The sequence below is a fragment of the Tamandua tetradactyla genome, chromosome 12 (assembly GCF_023851605.1).
Source record: "Tamandua tetradactyla isolate mTamTet1 chromosome 12, mTamTet1.pri, whole genome shotgun sequence".
Classification (NCBI taxonomy): Eukaryota; Metazoa; Chordata; class Mammalia; order Pilosa; family Myrmecophagidae; genus Tamandua; species Tamandua tetradactyla.
The window spans coordinates 15,334,926-15,351,372 of NC_135338.1; the positions used below are offsets into that span (position 1 = coordinate 15,334,926).

General features: G+C 39.4%; 1 pseudogene; it reads left to right on the forward strand.

Annotated features, from left to right (window-relative positions):
- Positions 1-2,684: 2,684 nt before the first annotated feature.
- Positions 2,685-4,294, forward strand: LOC143651321 (zinc finger protein 280B-like; annotated as a pseudogene).
- The last annotated feature ends 12,153 nt before the right edge of the window (positions 4,295-16,447 follow it).

Consider the following 16,447-nt stretch of genomic DNA (forward strand, 5'->3'; position numbering starts at 1 on the left):
TCAGTAACTGGAGGAGTTCCATTTGTCTGGAAGTATAGAGGTATTCTGCTAATCAAAGAATGTGACATTTCATTAAAAACAGAAAAAGAGAGTATGTGAGGAGGAAATATACACTGGTTAACACAGATGGCATTTCATAATATGGTTAGTGTAGATGGTTGCTTAATAATGAGGAAGCTGGCTGTCCTAAGAATAGGGAGTTGGTGATAGCTGATGTTGACTTAAATTAATTTTGGGGGGGACAGCCAGGCATGTAGAGGGAATAAAAAATTACTTTTACTTAGATTTTGCTGACATGGGGCTTAGCACAGGTGCTTAATAGTTTTGTCACTTAGATTTCTGGATTCATTACATGTTGGGCAACCTGGAATCTGTGGATTTGAGTCTATTATACATAGGATTGAGCCTATTAAAAGCAGCTACCATTCATTGATGTTGGGCCTACAAAATTGTAGCGATCATGTGTGATGACAAAGGCTCAGTTGAAAAAGAGCCTAGTTGGGAGAACAGAGCATGGAAGGTGGGTTAGATTAGTTTTTGATTGGGTGGTCAGGGAGAATTTGCTGAAAAAGAGACATGGGATGGAAGGGGCTATGAGCCATGATAGGAATGTCCAGGAAAAGAGTGTCCAAGACAGGGTACAGTACAGTTCTGGGAAAGTGAACAACCTGGCGTGTCCAGAGTCCCAGAGCTCACATGGCTTAAGGCTCTATTGGACCTTTTAAGTTCATTGATGATTTCTTATGAGTAAGATAGGAAACCACTGGAGATGCATAAGGAAAAGAGTGAATGCCACCTCAGCTATATATTCTATCTAAAATATTGGGGATGCTGTGGGGAGTTCTGACAAAAGAGGCTAGAAACTTCTGCAGTGATCCTGGGGGAGAGAATAGGTGCCTTCCATCAGGGAGGTGGCAGCTGGGGTAGAAAGGAGTGGTCAGACTTTGGATACCTTTAGAAGAGAGAGCAGCTTCGGTTTGTTATTCCATTGCCAATAGTTTTGTCAAACAAGAAAGAACAAACTAAGTTGCCAGGCAACAAAGACATTTGCTTGGAATCTTAGAATTGCAATTGGAGGAGCGCAGATTCAGGTAGCAACAAAAATTGTGTCCAGTCTTGGCATTTCCAGGCAATGGTTTCTAAAGGAAAAGATTAAACCAGTTGCTAATGGTTGGTGGATATTTGGGGTACTCTAGTTGTCCTTCAGGTTAGATAGTTAACTGAGTTTTATTTTGTGGTTTGTTTTATGGTCCATATATCCTTGGGGTTTGAGGAGCTTTGTTGCTTGAGCCTTTGCATACTTTGGCAGTTTGTGATATCTGGATGATATTTGCCTGAGAGTCACCTCCCAACTCCATTTTAAATATCTTAAGCATAGTAACTATTTTGTTTATCACTTTGAACAGGTTTGAGGGAAAGACTGCCAAAGTTTATGAACTGAACAATAGAATGGGTTTATGAAAAAGGGAACACTCCAGGAGTAGCAGAGATTTTAGGGGAATGTTTAGTATTAGATTTTGGTAAATTTCTTAGAAATCTTAGTATCCAAGAGGATACAGCTGGGTCTGGGACCAGGAGGAGGGGGTGAGGCACATAGAATTCAACATTAAGAGGATGTTGAACCCTTGTGTTCTGGCTTGCTAAACCTGCCCAGTATACCAGAAATTAGTTGGCTTTATAATGGGGATTTATCAGTTTACAGATTTACAGTTCAAAGTCATGAAAATGTCCCAGGCATCCAGGCTTCCTCTGTCAGGTAGCAAGGCACATATATATGGCTGGCATCTGTGAGTCCTTCACTCCCAGGTCTCATTGCATTCAGCTTCTAGTTCCAATAGCCTCATCTGGGCTTCTGTGGGTCCTCTCTTAGCATCTCTGGGCCTTTTCTCTCTCTCTCCTCTGGAGGCTTTTTCTCTGTGTTCTCTCCAAACTTCTCTGGGTGTTTCTCTTAGAGCTCTCTTGGCTTTTCTGCTTTATCCTCTCACAAAAGACTCCAGTAAAGGGCTAAGACCCACTTTGAATGGAGTGGGTCACATTTCAGTTGAAACAACCTAATCAGAGGGCCCCACCCACGATAGGGCCTGCACCCTCAGAAATGGATTAAAAGAATCCATTTTCTGGGAAACATAGCAGCTTCAAACCAGCACACCATGTCTACTTCAATTTTGCTTGCCAGGCACCACACTATCTCACACTAGTACCTGTACTGCAAGAAAGAATGTTGAGTGGTTCACCTGACATCCTGGGGCACTGGGTGGCTGGAATGGCTGAAGAGGTAAATTTAGAATTACCAGTAAATAGATGGTAAAGATATGTGGTTCGATGATAACCTAGGGCTGTGCTAGGAACTGGGCTTAGTTCTTTACAAGTGGATCATCTCTTTGGCTTTCTCTTATCAATTTTATTTAGTCCTTTGTAGAACAGAGACAGCAATATGTAACTCAAAGCTCTGACACTGGAATTAAACACCAGCTGGGTTTCTAATCCTGGCTTAAACAGAATTAGTTGTCACTGAAATGGTTTCAGCCTGTTTTCCTCATGTGTAAAGCAGGGCTAAAAATAGTTAACTCAGTATTTTGGGGGAGGATTAAATAATATAATGATTTTTGTTTTTTCAAATAAATACTGACTAATGTCCTGTGGTTATGTTTAGGTAGCGATTTATAAAAAGCAAGCTCTGGAAGTTGAAGGAAACATTGGCTTCAATCAAGCAAAACAATAATTGTAAAATGGCACATCTCTTGAGTGAGAAGGAACAGGAGCCAGCATCAGAGATGAGGGATGGAGAAGACTCCAAATGCCAAGATGATGAAGATGTTGAGCTGATCTTTGTTGGGGTGGAACATGAAAGTGAAGATCCTGAAATTCTCTTTCTCAAGGTGGTTTCAAGAGCAAAAGCCATCATTTCAAACATTTTGAACAGTTATCCCAGGCTCAGGTTCAACAAAAAGGAAGGGTCACATGGGTCAAGTGACCACTCAAGCATCGAAGCCTGCAAATCATGTGACCACACCATCAAGGGCAGTGACCAACTGGCCAGTTTATCAGCCTGCATCAAGGTCAACAGATACTCCTATGATTATGGAGCATTTGGTTAAACCTGATTGCCAAAGAAGCCCACCAGAAGTCATGCCCCTAAATGCCTCAGATTTGCCCACACCATGGACTCAGTGTGTGGTTGGAGCTGCTCATTCTGTGGGAAGCAAGGATGAAAATCCCCATTACTCAAAGCAATCTTCCCCTTCTGATGTAAACAGTGGAAACCCCAAAAGGCCTAAACTCAGTGATGGAACCCCCAGGGAACATTGTTCAGATACCCTTTCAGGTGTCTTCCCCACAATGAACACTGGTACACCCTCAAAAGGTGTTTTTACCTCATTAAACCATGTTCAGAATAGAACAGTATTTCTAAGGGCATGTGCAAATGACAACACACATTTGGATTTTGTGACATAGGACATAGTAAATAGCTTTGAATGACTGGCAAAAACAGAGTTTTCAAGCCTAGCAAGTCAGAACAAGACTGTGGATTCCAAGAAAAAAGATATGATCATGTTACTTCCTGATTTTTACTATGGATGGCATAAAGGCGATGAGCAGCCAAAAGTGAAAACTCACACAAACTTTAAGTGCCTCAGCTGCTTGAAAGTTCTAAAAAATGTGAAGTTTATGAAGCACATGAAGAACCATTTAGAGCTTGAGAAACAGAGGTGTGACGGCTGGGGAGGCCACACCACCTTCCAGCACTGCCACCAGCAGTTTCCCACTCCTTTCCAGCTGCAGCGTCACATTGAAAATGTGCACATCCCTCAGGAACCCTCCCCTGTTTGTAAAATCTGTGAACTGTCATTTGAAACAGACCAGCTTCTCTTGCAACATGTGAAAGACAATCACAAACCTGGTAAGATGCCTTATGTGTGCTGGGTTTGCAATTACAGATCATCAGGCTTTGTTGATGTGGATATGCACTTTAGAACCTGCCATGAAAACACTAAAACTTTTCTGTGTCCGTTTTGTCTAAAAATTTTCAAGGCATCAGCATCATATGTGAATCACTTTTGGCAGCACTGAAACAAGAGAACTTTCCAATGTTCAAACTGTTGGCTGCAGTTTTTGACTCTGAAGGAGAAAAGGGAGCATGGAACAAAAAAAATCATTGAACATTTTTAAAAAGCCAGAGCAACTGGAAGGATTGTCTCCTGAAACAAAGGTTATCATTCAAACTTCAGTTCAGGCAAGATTGAGAGATGCAGCATCCATCACTGTTGGCATCAGTCACAACAACAGACCCTAGAGTATCACCTGCTAGAACCAAAAGGAGAATGGCTATGAACACTAGAGTTTCCAGACTGCCTTGCACATAGGGTTCTGGCTGATGATTATATTCTGTGTCCACTTATGGGAATTATGAACAACACAAGTTAGGCCTTCTGTAGATCTTGGCTGTGGATGTCACAAGCATTTTCATCAAATAGCTTTCTGGTTTTAAGAAGAGGTCCAAAGTTTCCTTCATACTCCCTTCCAGATACCTTCCCTCAAGTAAAACCTAATCTGAGCTCTACCCCCATCTTAGTTTTGTCTATTTTATAACTAAATAAGTGGAATCACACATCTTCTTGCCTTTGCCTTCTTTTAAATACTGTCTGTAAGATGCATCCTGAATGTAAGTAGCAGTGATGAACTCTTTTTTCATGGGTTGGTGGATTTCCATTAAATGAACATGGCACTATTCTATGTATCCATTTTACTGTTGATGGACTTTAGGCTGGTTCCTTGTTTTTTAATGAAGCTGCTATGAACATTCTTGTGCACCTCTTAATGGGCACATGGACTCATTTTTTCTCAGGTATACAGAGCTATGAAAAGAAGTGCTGGAACTTTAGATAAAGTGTAGATAATATCAAATATTTTTTCAGATGTGATTGAAACAATTTATATCCCCCCAGCCATACTGAGAGTTCCATTGACACAGATCCTTTCCAACACTTGGTACTGTCAAATCTTTTAATTGGAACCATTCTCTTGAAGTTGTAATATCTCATTTAGTGCTTATACTGATTTGAATCTGTGGTGGGCCCCAGAAAAGCCATGTTCTTAATCCTCATTCAGTATTGTTGGGTGGGGGTATTTAAATTATCCATGGAGACATGATCCACAGACATGTGGGTGGGAACTTTTGATTAGATGATTTCTATGGAGATGTGTCTCCACCCATTCAAGGTGGGGTTGCTTAATGGAGCCCTTTAAGAGGGAACATTTTAGAAAGAGCCACAAAGCTGGTACAGCAAGAGACCTTTGGAGATGAAGAAGGAAAACACCACTGGGTGGGCTTCATGAAAAAGGAAGCTAGGAGAGAAACTAGCAGATGTTGCCATGTTTGCCATATGCCTTTCTGGTTGAGAGAGAAGCCCTGAGTGTCTTTGCCCTTCTTGAACCAATCTATCTTTCCCTTATCCCTTAATTTGAACATTGCTATGAACTTGCTTCAACTGTGACATTTTCTCAGCCTTAGAACTATAAACTTGCAACTTAATAAGCTTTTTCTTTTTAAAAGCCATTCAATTTCTGGTATATTGCATTCCAGCATCTAGCAAATTAAGAACAGTGCCTGTCTAAGTCCTGATTTTTTTAAAACTCAGTTGTTGGTTGGGAGGGGTAGAGGGAAGTGGTGGACCCTGAATGTCCTGTGTCTTGATCTGGTGGTGGTTTCATGTGTATGAATATCTGCATTATGATTGGTGCTTTGTGTGTCCCTTTGAAGAAATTTAAGATATTCTAGCAATGTTTTCTTCTAGAAGTTTTTATGTTTAACTTTTTTTGTTTATGTCTGTGGTTTACCTGAAATTGATTTTTTTTGTTTTAGGTGTGAGGAATTAAGGCATCAAAATTAATATTTACCCATATGCATATCCAAATTAAGCAGCACCGTTTCTTAAAAGGAGCAGTCTTTTTCCTACTGTATTGCAGCAAGACCTTTGTGTGAATAAGGTAAGTGACTATGTATTTCTGGATTTTATTCCATTCCATTTGTCCAGTTTTCCATGCTTGTGCTAGTTCCATATTATCTTAATTATTGTAGGTTTATGTAAGTCTGTATAACTATGAGTTTAAGTGCTCCAGTTTTGGTCTTAAATTGCCTTGGCTATTCCAGATGCTTTATTGACTTGAGGTGGTTTGGGCAGACATATGTGTCTTGTTCTTAAACTCATGTTCAATAAATAGTTCACCATGGATTATGGTATTAGCTGTAGGGCTTTTTGCAGGTAACCACAACTTCAGTGGAATTGAACTAGAAGTTAACAATAGATAGTTTTTAGAAAAACAATAATTTGGAAGTTAAACCATACATTTTTTTCTTCTTTTTTTCCACATGGGTGGTCACCAGGAATCAATCTGGATCTCCCACATGAAAGGCAAGCATTCTACCACTGAACCACCCATGCATCCTAGCCATATATTTTTAAACAGAGCTGGAAATAGGATGAGGCAAGCAAGGGGCCTATCATGCAAATTGCCATATGTTCCTGCACTTTCCCAAACCTAAGAGGGAATGGCTCCTTAATTTTGTGCTAAAGGCCCCTTGTTTTCCCCACTCTACTCCACAGGTCCACCAAGAAATCACTATGGAGGAAAGAAAATATTTGGAACTGAAACATTGACAGGAATGACTTAAGGCAGTTTTTTGAAATTTATATCTTTAAGCATATATATTTAAAAAGAGAAAAATAAAAAAATCAATGATACCAATCAGAGCTGTCCATAGCACTTTCTGAGATGATGGAAATATGCTACATTTGTATTGTCCAAAATATAACAGCACTAGCCACATGTGACTTGATCTGAGCTGTGGCTGGTGTGACTGAGGAACTGAATTTTTTATTTTATTTAACCTTGATTAATTCACAAATTCTGACAATAAAAATAGGCCCCCAGCTCAGGTGAACCTGGTCAAAGTGGAGGTCAATGATTTTTGCCCCAATGCTAAGGGGGCAGGTCTGATGGAAAAAGAAACAGAGGTTTTTGTGGCTGTGTTCCTATGGAGACTTGGCTGCCATTGGATACAGTGGCAGGGATTCTCAGGCTGGAATCCCCCAGGCATAGGCAAAAATAAGCTACTTTGAGAGCTTGTCTGGAGCCAGTGCCTTCCCAAAGACATGGGTGAGGCCTAACTTCGGTGAAATCCCTCCCTCAAGGAATTCAGATACCAGGCCTTGGTAATTTTTTTTTTTTTTTAAAGGAAGGAAAGAAAGACAGAGAAGGAAGGAAGGATGGAAGGAAGGAAGGGAGGAAGAAAGGGAAACATTTTCTTATTTTATTATACTCTGTTTGTTTGTTCTTTACATGGGCTGGGGCCGGGAATCGAACCGGGGTCCTCCGGCATGGCAGGCAAGCACCCTTGCCCGCTGAGCCACCGCGGCCCACCCCAGGCCTTGGTAATTTGAAGCCACTAAAACCAGCCTACAACCTTTCCTCTATCTCCACCATGCCACCAGTAGGGACACTCTGCCAAAGTTAAAGGTACTGCATCACCTTATGCTGGTGGAACCTGCAGGCAGATAAGCAGCACATAATGGTCAGGATAAGAAAAAAAGAGTCCAGAGACTTCACAGGAAAGTCTTTCAACCTTCTGGTTCTCACCATCATAGAAAACTGATGCAGGTGACTCTTTCCTCCTGACAGGAGATCAGTTTGGTCTGTGAAAATCCATCTGGGGTCTATAATACCTAAATAGACCCTCCTAAGGGTGGGGGAGGAGGGAGGCACCATACAGGCAGGGAAAGAAACAAGAAAACAAAAACTGAAAAATTATCTGCTGTTAAAGAAAGCCTAAGCTAGAGGTCCAGAAAAAGCTGAACTGAATGTCAAAGAACAGATCAAAAACAAATTCATCCTGCAAGAAAATTCTTGATAAAAGAAGTGAAAACAATCTTCAGAATAGACCAATTAAGGTAATTAAATGCCTAGGCACCAGAAAAAAATGACAAATCACACTAGGAAAATCGAAGATATGGCCAGTCAAAGCAACAAGCCAACAATTCAAATGAGATACAGGAATTGAAAGAATTAATTCAGAAGGTAGGAACAGACATGGAAACCTCATCAAAAACCAAATCAATGAATTGAGGCAGGATATAAAGAAGGCAAGGAATGAACAAAAAGAAGAAATCAAAAGTCTGAAAAAACAAATCACAGAACTTTTGGGATGAAAGACATGGTAGAAGAGATGGAAAAAACAATGGAAACCTACAATGGTAGATTTAAAGAGACAGAACATAGGATTAGTGAACTGGAGGATGGAACATCTGAAATCCAGCAAGACAAAGAAACTATAGGGGAAAAAATGGAAAAATACAAGCAGGGACTCAGGGAATTGAAAGACAATATTAAGTGCATGAATATACGTGTTGTGGGAGTCCCAGAAGGAGAAGAGAAGGGAAAAGGAGGAAATTATCACTGAAAATTTCCCAACTCTTATGAAAGTCTTAAAATTACAGATCCAGGAAGTACAGCATACCCCAAAGAGAATAGATCCAAACAGACATATTCCAAGACATTTACTAATCAGAATGTCAGAGGTAAAAGAGAAAGAGAGAATTTTGAAAGTAGCAAGAGAAAAGCAATCCATCATGAACAAGGGAAGCCCAATAAGATTACGTGTAGATCTCTCAGCAGAAACCATGGAGGCAAGAAGACAGTGGGATAATATATTTAAATTACTAAAAGAGAAAAACTGCCAACCAAGAATTCTATATCCAGCAAAATTGTCCTTCAAAAATGAGGAGAAATTAAAGCATTTTCAGACAAAAAATCACTGAGAGAATTTGTGACCAAGGGGCCAGCTCTGCAAGAAATACTAAAGGGAGCACTAGAGGCAGATATGAAAAGACAGAAGAGAGAGGTCTGGAGAAGAATGTAGAAAGGAAGACTATGAGTAAAGGTAAAAAGAAGGAAAATTAGGCATGACATATAAAATCCAAAAAGCAAAATGGGAGAAGAAAGTACTACCCGTACAGTAATAACACTAAATATTAATAAATTAGACACCCTAATCAAAAGATGTAGTCTGACAGAATGGATTAAAAAACAGGACCCATCTATATGCTGTCTACAGGAAACACATCTTAGACCCAAAGATAAACATAGGTTGAAAGTGAAAGGTTGGGAAAAGATATTTCATGCAAATAACAATCAGAAAAGAGCAGGAGTAGCTACACTAATATCCAACAAATTAGACTTCAAATGTAAAACAATTAAAAGAAACAAAGAAGGACACTATGTATTAATAAAAGGAACAATTAACAAGAAGACATAACAATCATAAATATTTGTGCACTGAGCCAGAATGCTCCAAAATACATGCGGCAAACACTGAAAAGAGTAAGAGACACATCTACCATAATAATTGGAGACTTCAATTCACCACTTTCATCAATGGACAGAACATCTAGACAGAGGATCAATAAAGAAACTGTGGAACTAGAAACTGAGTCACAGACAGATGCCTTAGCTCGCGTCCTAAACCGGATGGGATCCTCGGCGGACTACCACCCAGCTCCAGAGAAACACGCACCCCTGGCCCCCAGAATCCGGCTCCGCACCCCTTGGGGCAACCCTGGCGCCTCCGCAGCCCCAGGCCGGATCCTACCTCTCTTCTTGGCACTCATGCTTAAAAGTCCAGTCACCTGGGGACTTCCGGAGAAGATGGCGGCTTAGTAAGACGTGCGGGTCTTAGTTCCTCCTCCAGAAAAGCAACTAAAGAAACAGAAACAATACGAAACAGCTCCCGGAGCCACGACAGAGACCAAAAAGACAGCGTACCCCATTCTGGAACGGCTGAACGGGCAGGGAGAATCTGCTGCGGTGAGATACCCGAGGGGCGCGCGTTTTCCTGGCCGGGGTGGCTGGCGACTGGGGTCCCCTCCACGCACGTGGCTCCCCGGTCTGACTGGGAACGTTGGATAGCGGGGCCCTCCTGCCACGCTTGGCGTCTTGGGCCAGCTGGGCAATTTGGACCGGCACTCCCCCAAGCCGTGGCAGCCGGCGACCCCCCCTCCACGCGCGGTTTCCCGGGCCGACTGCGAGATTCGGATTGGCAAGTTAAAGGAGCCACAGCATCTTTTACTGGTGGGCCCCGCAGACAGACGAGCGCCGCGAGTGCCACCTACTGGGCAGGAAAAGAAAAACAGCCCAGAGATTTCACAGAAAAACCTTTCAACCAGCGGGGTCCCACACCCAGGGAAATCTGTTCAAATGCCCAGACACCAGCAGAAAATAATGGATGACGCTCGGAAAATTGAAGATATGGCCCAGTCAAAGGAACAAACCAATAGTTCAAATGAGATACAGGAGCTGAGACAACTAATGCTGAATATACGAACAGAAATGGAAAAACTCTTCAAAAACCAAATCAATAAATTGAGGGAGGACATGAAGAAGACATGGGCTGAACAAAAAGAAGAAATAGAAAATCTGAAAAAACAAATCACAGAACTTATGGGAGCGAAGGACAAAGAAGAAAAAATGGAAAAAACAATGGATACCTACAATGGTAGATCTAAAGAGACAGAAGCTACAATTAGTGAACTGGAGGATGGAACATCTGAATTCCAAAAAGAAACAGAAACTATAGGGAAAATAATGGAAAAACTTGAGCAGGGGATCAGGGAACTCAAGGACAATATGAAGCGCACAAATATACATGTTGTGGGTGTCCCAGAAGGAGAAGAGAAGGGAAAAGGAGGAGAAAAACTAATGGAAGAAATTATCACTGAAAATTTCCCAACTTTTATGAAAGACCTAAATTTACAGATCCAAGAAGTGCAGCACACCCCAAAGAGAATAGACCCAAATAGGCATTCTCCAAGACACTTACTAGTTAGAATGTCAGAGGTCAAAGAGAAAGAGAGGATCTTGAAAGCAGTAAGAGAAAAACAATCCATCACATACAAGGGAAACCCAATAAGACTATGTGTAGATTTCCCAGCAGAAACCATGGAAGCTAGAAGACAGTGGGATGATATATTTAAATTACTAAAAGAGAAAAACTGCCAACCAAGACTCCTATATCCAGCAAAATTGTCCTTCAAAAATGAGGGAGAAATTAAAACATTTATAGACAAAAAGTTACTGAGAGAATTTGTGACCAAGAGACCAGCTCTGCAAGAAATACTAAAGGGAGCACTAGAGTCAGATACGAAAAGACAGAAGAGAGAGGTATGGAGTAAAGTGTAGAAAGAAGGAAAATCAGATATGATATATATATAATACAAAAGCCAAAATGATAGAGGAAAATATTATCCAAACAGTAATAACACTAAAAGTTTATGGACTGAATTTCCCAATCAAAAGACATAGAATGGCAGAATGGATTACGACCCAGCAATACCACTGCTAGGTATCTACTCAAAGGACTTAAGGGCAAAGACACAGATGGACATTTGCACACCAGTGTTTATAGCAGCATTATCTACAATTGCAAAGAGATGGAAACAGCCAAAATGTCCATCAACAGATGAGTGGCTAAACAAACTGTGGCATATACCTATGATGGAATATTATGCAGCTTTAAGACAGACTAAACTTATGAAGCATGTAATAACATGGATGGACCTAGAGAACATTATGCTGAGTGAGTCTAGCCAAAAACTAAAGGACAAATACTGTATGGTTCCACTGATGTGAACCGACATTCGAGAATCAGCTTGGAATATATCATTGGTAACAGAGACCAGCAGGAGTTAGAAACAGGGTAAGATAATGGGTAATTGGAGCTGAAGGGATACAGACTGTGCAACAGGACTAGATACAAAAACTCAAAAATGGACAGCACAATAATACCTAAGTGTAATGTAACTATGTTGGAACACTGAATGAAGCTGCACCTGAAATATGGTTTTTTGTTTGTTTGTTTGTATCTTTTGTTTTTGTTTTTCTTTTTCCTTTTTTATATATATATATATTTTTATTAGTATTATCATTTTAATTCTCTTCTCTATATTAACATTCTATATCTTTTTCTGCTGTTTTGCTAGTTCTTTTCCTAAATCGATGCATATGTACTAAGAAATGATGATCATACATCTATGTGATGATACTAAGAATTACTGAGTGCATGTGTAGAATGGAATGATTTCTAAATGTGTTAATTTCTTTTCTTTTTTTGATTAATAAAAAAAAATTAAAAAAATAAATAAAGAAAGAAACAGTGAATTTGAATATTACAATAAATGAGCTAGTCTTAGCAGACATTTATAGAGCACTACACCCCACAACAGCAGGATACACCTTTTTCTCAAGTGTTCATCGATTATTCTCAAAAATCAACCATATGCTGTGCAAAGCAAGTCTCAATAAATTTAAAAAGATTGAAATCATACAAAACACTTTCTCAGATCATAAAGGAATTAAGTTGGAAATCAATCATAGGCAGAGTGCTAGAAAATTCACAAATATGTGAAGGCTCAACAGCACACTCTTAAACAACCAGTGGGTTAAGGAAGAAATTGCAAGAGAAATCAATAAATATCTCGAGGCAAATGAAAATGAAAACACAACATATCAAAACTTATGGGACACAGCAAAGGCAGTGCTAAGAGGGAAATTTATTGCCCTAAATGCCTATATCAAAAAAGAAGAAAGGGCAAAAATTTGGGAATTAACTGTCCACTTGGAAGAACTGGAGAAAGAACAGCAAACTAACCCCAAAGCAAGAAAAAAGAAGGAAATAACAAAGATTAGAGCAGAAATAAATGAAATTGAGAACATGAAAACAATAGAGAAAATCAATAAGACCAAAAGTTGGTTCTATGAGAAAATCAATAAGATTGATGGGCCCTTAGCAAGATTGACAAAGAGAAGAAGAGAGAGGACGCAAATAAATAAGATCAGAAATGGAAGAGGAGACATAACCACTGACCTCACAGAAATAAAGGAGGTAATAACAGGATACTATGAACAACTTTATGTTAATAAATAAAACAATGTAGATGAAATGGACAAGTTCCTAGAAAGGCATGAACAACCGACTTTGACTCAAGAAGAAATAGATGACCTCAACAAACCCATCACAAGTAAAGAAATTGAATCAGTCATTCAAAAGCTTCCCAAAAAGAAAAGTCCAGGACCAGACGGCTTCACATGTGAATTCTACCAAACATTCCAGAAAGGATTAGTACCAATCGTACTCAAACGCTTCAAAAAAGTGGAAGAGGAGGGAATGCTACCTAACTCATTCTACGAAGCCAACATCACCCTCATAAAAAAACCAGACAAGGATATTACATAAAAGAAAACTACAGACCAATCTCTCTAATGAATATAGATGCAAAAATCCACAAGAAATTCTAGCAAATTGAATCCAGCAACACATTAAAAGAATTATACATCTTGACCAAGTAGGATTCATCCCAGATGTGCAAGGATGGTTTAACACAAGAAAATCAATTAATGTAATACACCATATCAACAAATCAAAGCAGATAAACCACGTGATCATCTCGATTGATGAAGGAAGGCACTTGACAAAATTCAGCATCCTTTCCTGTTGAAAACACTTCAAAGGATAGGAACAGAAGGGAACGCCCTCAAAATGATAGAGGGAATATATGAAAAAACCACAGCTAACACCATCCTCAATGGGGAAAACCTGAAAACTTCCCCTCTAAGATCAGGAACAAGACAAGGATGTCCACTATCACCACTGTTATTCAACATTGTTTTCAAGTTCTAGCCAGAGCAATTAGACAAGAAAAAGAAATACAAGGCATCAAAATTGGAAAGGAAGAAGTAAAACTCTCACTGTTTGCAGACCATATGAGGATATGTCAAAAAAAAAACCAAAAAATCCACAGCAAAACTACCAGAGCTCATAAATGAGTACAGCAAAGTGGCAGGTTACAAGAGCAACACTCAAAAATCTGTAGTGTTTCTATGCACTAGCAATGAACAATCTGATGCAGAAATCAAGAAAAGAATTCCATTTACAATTGCAACCAAAAGAATTAAATATTTAGGAATAAATTTAACTAAAGAGACAAAAGATCTATGCAAAGAAAACTACAAGAAATTATTAAAAGAAATCACAGAAGATCTAAATCAATGGAAGGGCATACTGTGTTCATGGATTGGAAGACTAAATGTAGTTCTGTAAGCTAATCAAGACCCACATGGAATGGGTGGAATTACATTTCATCTGATTAAGAGGTCACATCCACAATTGGGCACATCACATCTCCATGGATATAATCTAATAAAAATTTCTGCCCTGCAATATTAAATAAGGATTAAAATAAATGGCTGGTCCCATAAGATTGACTCAAGATTAAAACATGGTTTTTCTGGGGCATGTAATTGTTCTAATTTGCTTGCTGCTAGAATGCAACATACTAGAGTGGATTGGCTTTTAATAAAAGGGGATTTATTTCATTAGTTCCTCAGAGGAAAGGCAGCTAACTTTCAACTGAAGTTCTTTCATATATGGGAAGGCACAGGGTGATCTCTGCTGGCCATCTCTTCAGGCCTCTGGGTTCCAACAACTTTTCTCAGGATGATTTCCTTCTGCATCTCCAAAGGCCTGGGATGAGCTGTCAGTGCTGAGATGAGGTATGTTGAGCTGCTTGGGCTGTGCTACAATGAGTCTCTCATTTAAGCACCAGTCAGTTAAGTCAAACATCATTTATTGCAGCATGCACACCTCCTAGCTGACTGCAGATGTAATGAGCAACAGATGAGGTTCACATGCCATCATCTCATATCCACAGCAATATAACTAGACACCTTCACCTGGTCAAGTTGACAACTGAATCTAACTACTACAGGAATACTTTCAAACTGGCACATGCATTTACCACCTAAACCTTGGGATTAAAGAGAATCACTAACAAGCTGGGGGGTTCTTCTGGGAGGGGCTTGCCTTGCTGCCACTGTTGCCCAGTGAGAATCTGGGCAGACTCAGGTAGTGAATATGAAGTCTTGCAACACTAAATGGGGAAACTGCTACTTTTCATCAGATTCCCTTGTCAGAATAAAACATATTTGGTAGGTCAAGGATGGCAGAATGTTCCTCTGGGTCCCTTTGAAAGTCCTCAGTCATCTCAATAAGATTGGGTAGAGGTGTTTTGCTGGGAAGTTTCCTGAGCTAGAATAATGTAAATCCAGATTGTGAGAGATTTCTGCAGGGTCTAGGAATTCCTAAATAAATGAATACTTTTAAAAATTCAGAAAAATGAGAAAATGGAAAAGGAAAGATTAAAGAAACTTGAAAACAAAAACAAAAAAACAAAAATAAATAAATAAAATCAGAACTGTAAAATGATAAAATGGGGAGGGGGAGCCCAAGACCATAGAGAAATAAAAAATTTAGAAAAACAAGCAAAATAAATAATTTAAAAATGAATAGAACAACAACAACAAAAAAAACCTCTCACAATTCCAACGAGTAAACCATTAACCTGAAATAGAACTGCAAACCTAGTTTCCCTAGAAATATAGGACTTGGAATAGAAAGAGAGAAAGAGAAACAGGGAAATAGAGAGGAAGGGAGAATGGGAGAAGAAAGAAAGGAGGAAGAGAGAGGGAGAGGGAGAGAAGAAAGAAGGATGGAAAACAGGATAGAGAGAAGTAATAATTGAACAAAATAAGAAAAAATGTTAGAAAAATTAAAATAGCTTGAAGAAAAAGAGTAAATTTCACCAAAAAAGGAACAATGAGAAAAATGTGAAGAATAAATAAAAATATAAAGTCAGAAAAATGGTGAAATGAATAAAATAATACAGGAAAATGAGAAAACAAGGTAAAAATAAAAAACAAAAAGTGAGGAAAATGAAAATAAAAGATGAAGGTAAAAGATAAAATGGGTAGGGGGTGCAAGGGTAATTCAGTGGTAGAATTCTCACCTGCCTTGCAGAAGACCTGGGTTCAATTCCCAGCCCATGTACTTCCTAAAAAAAACAAACAAACAAAGAGAAAGAAAAAAAGGAAACAAAAAAAAAATATTTCAATGGTGTTTGTAATAACAGGATACTCACATGGAAAAAGAATGAAATGTGACCTCCATCATACAACATACAAAAAATATGTGAAGCCTATGTAGGTAGCAGAGAAGCTTCACCTACGTATAGGTATACCTGAGACTTACTCCTGGAGGACCTCTTTTGTTGCTCATTTGTGACCTCATTGTCTCTAAACCCAACTCTGCAAGTGAAATCATTGCCCTTCCCTCTATGTGGGACATGACAGCCAGGTGTGCAAGTCTCCCTGGCAGTGTGGGAGATGACTCCCAGTGATGAATCTGGCCCTGGCTCTGTGGGATCAATATTTCCATCCTGACCAAAATGTGGAAAAGAAGAGTAACTAATAATAATCAGTGGCAGAGTTCAAATAGTCAAGAGGCTACTCTGGATGTTGCTTTTATACAAGCTTCAGTTAGCCTTTACTACCTATCATAACC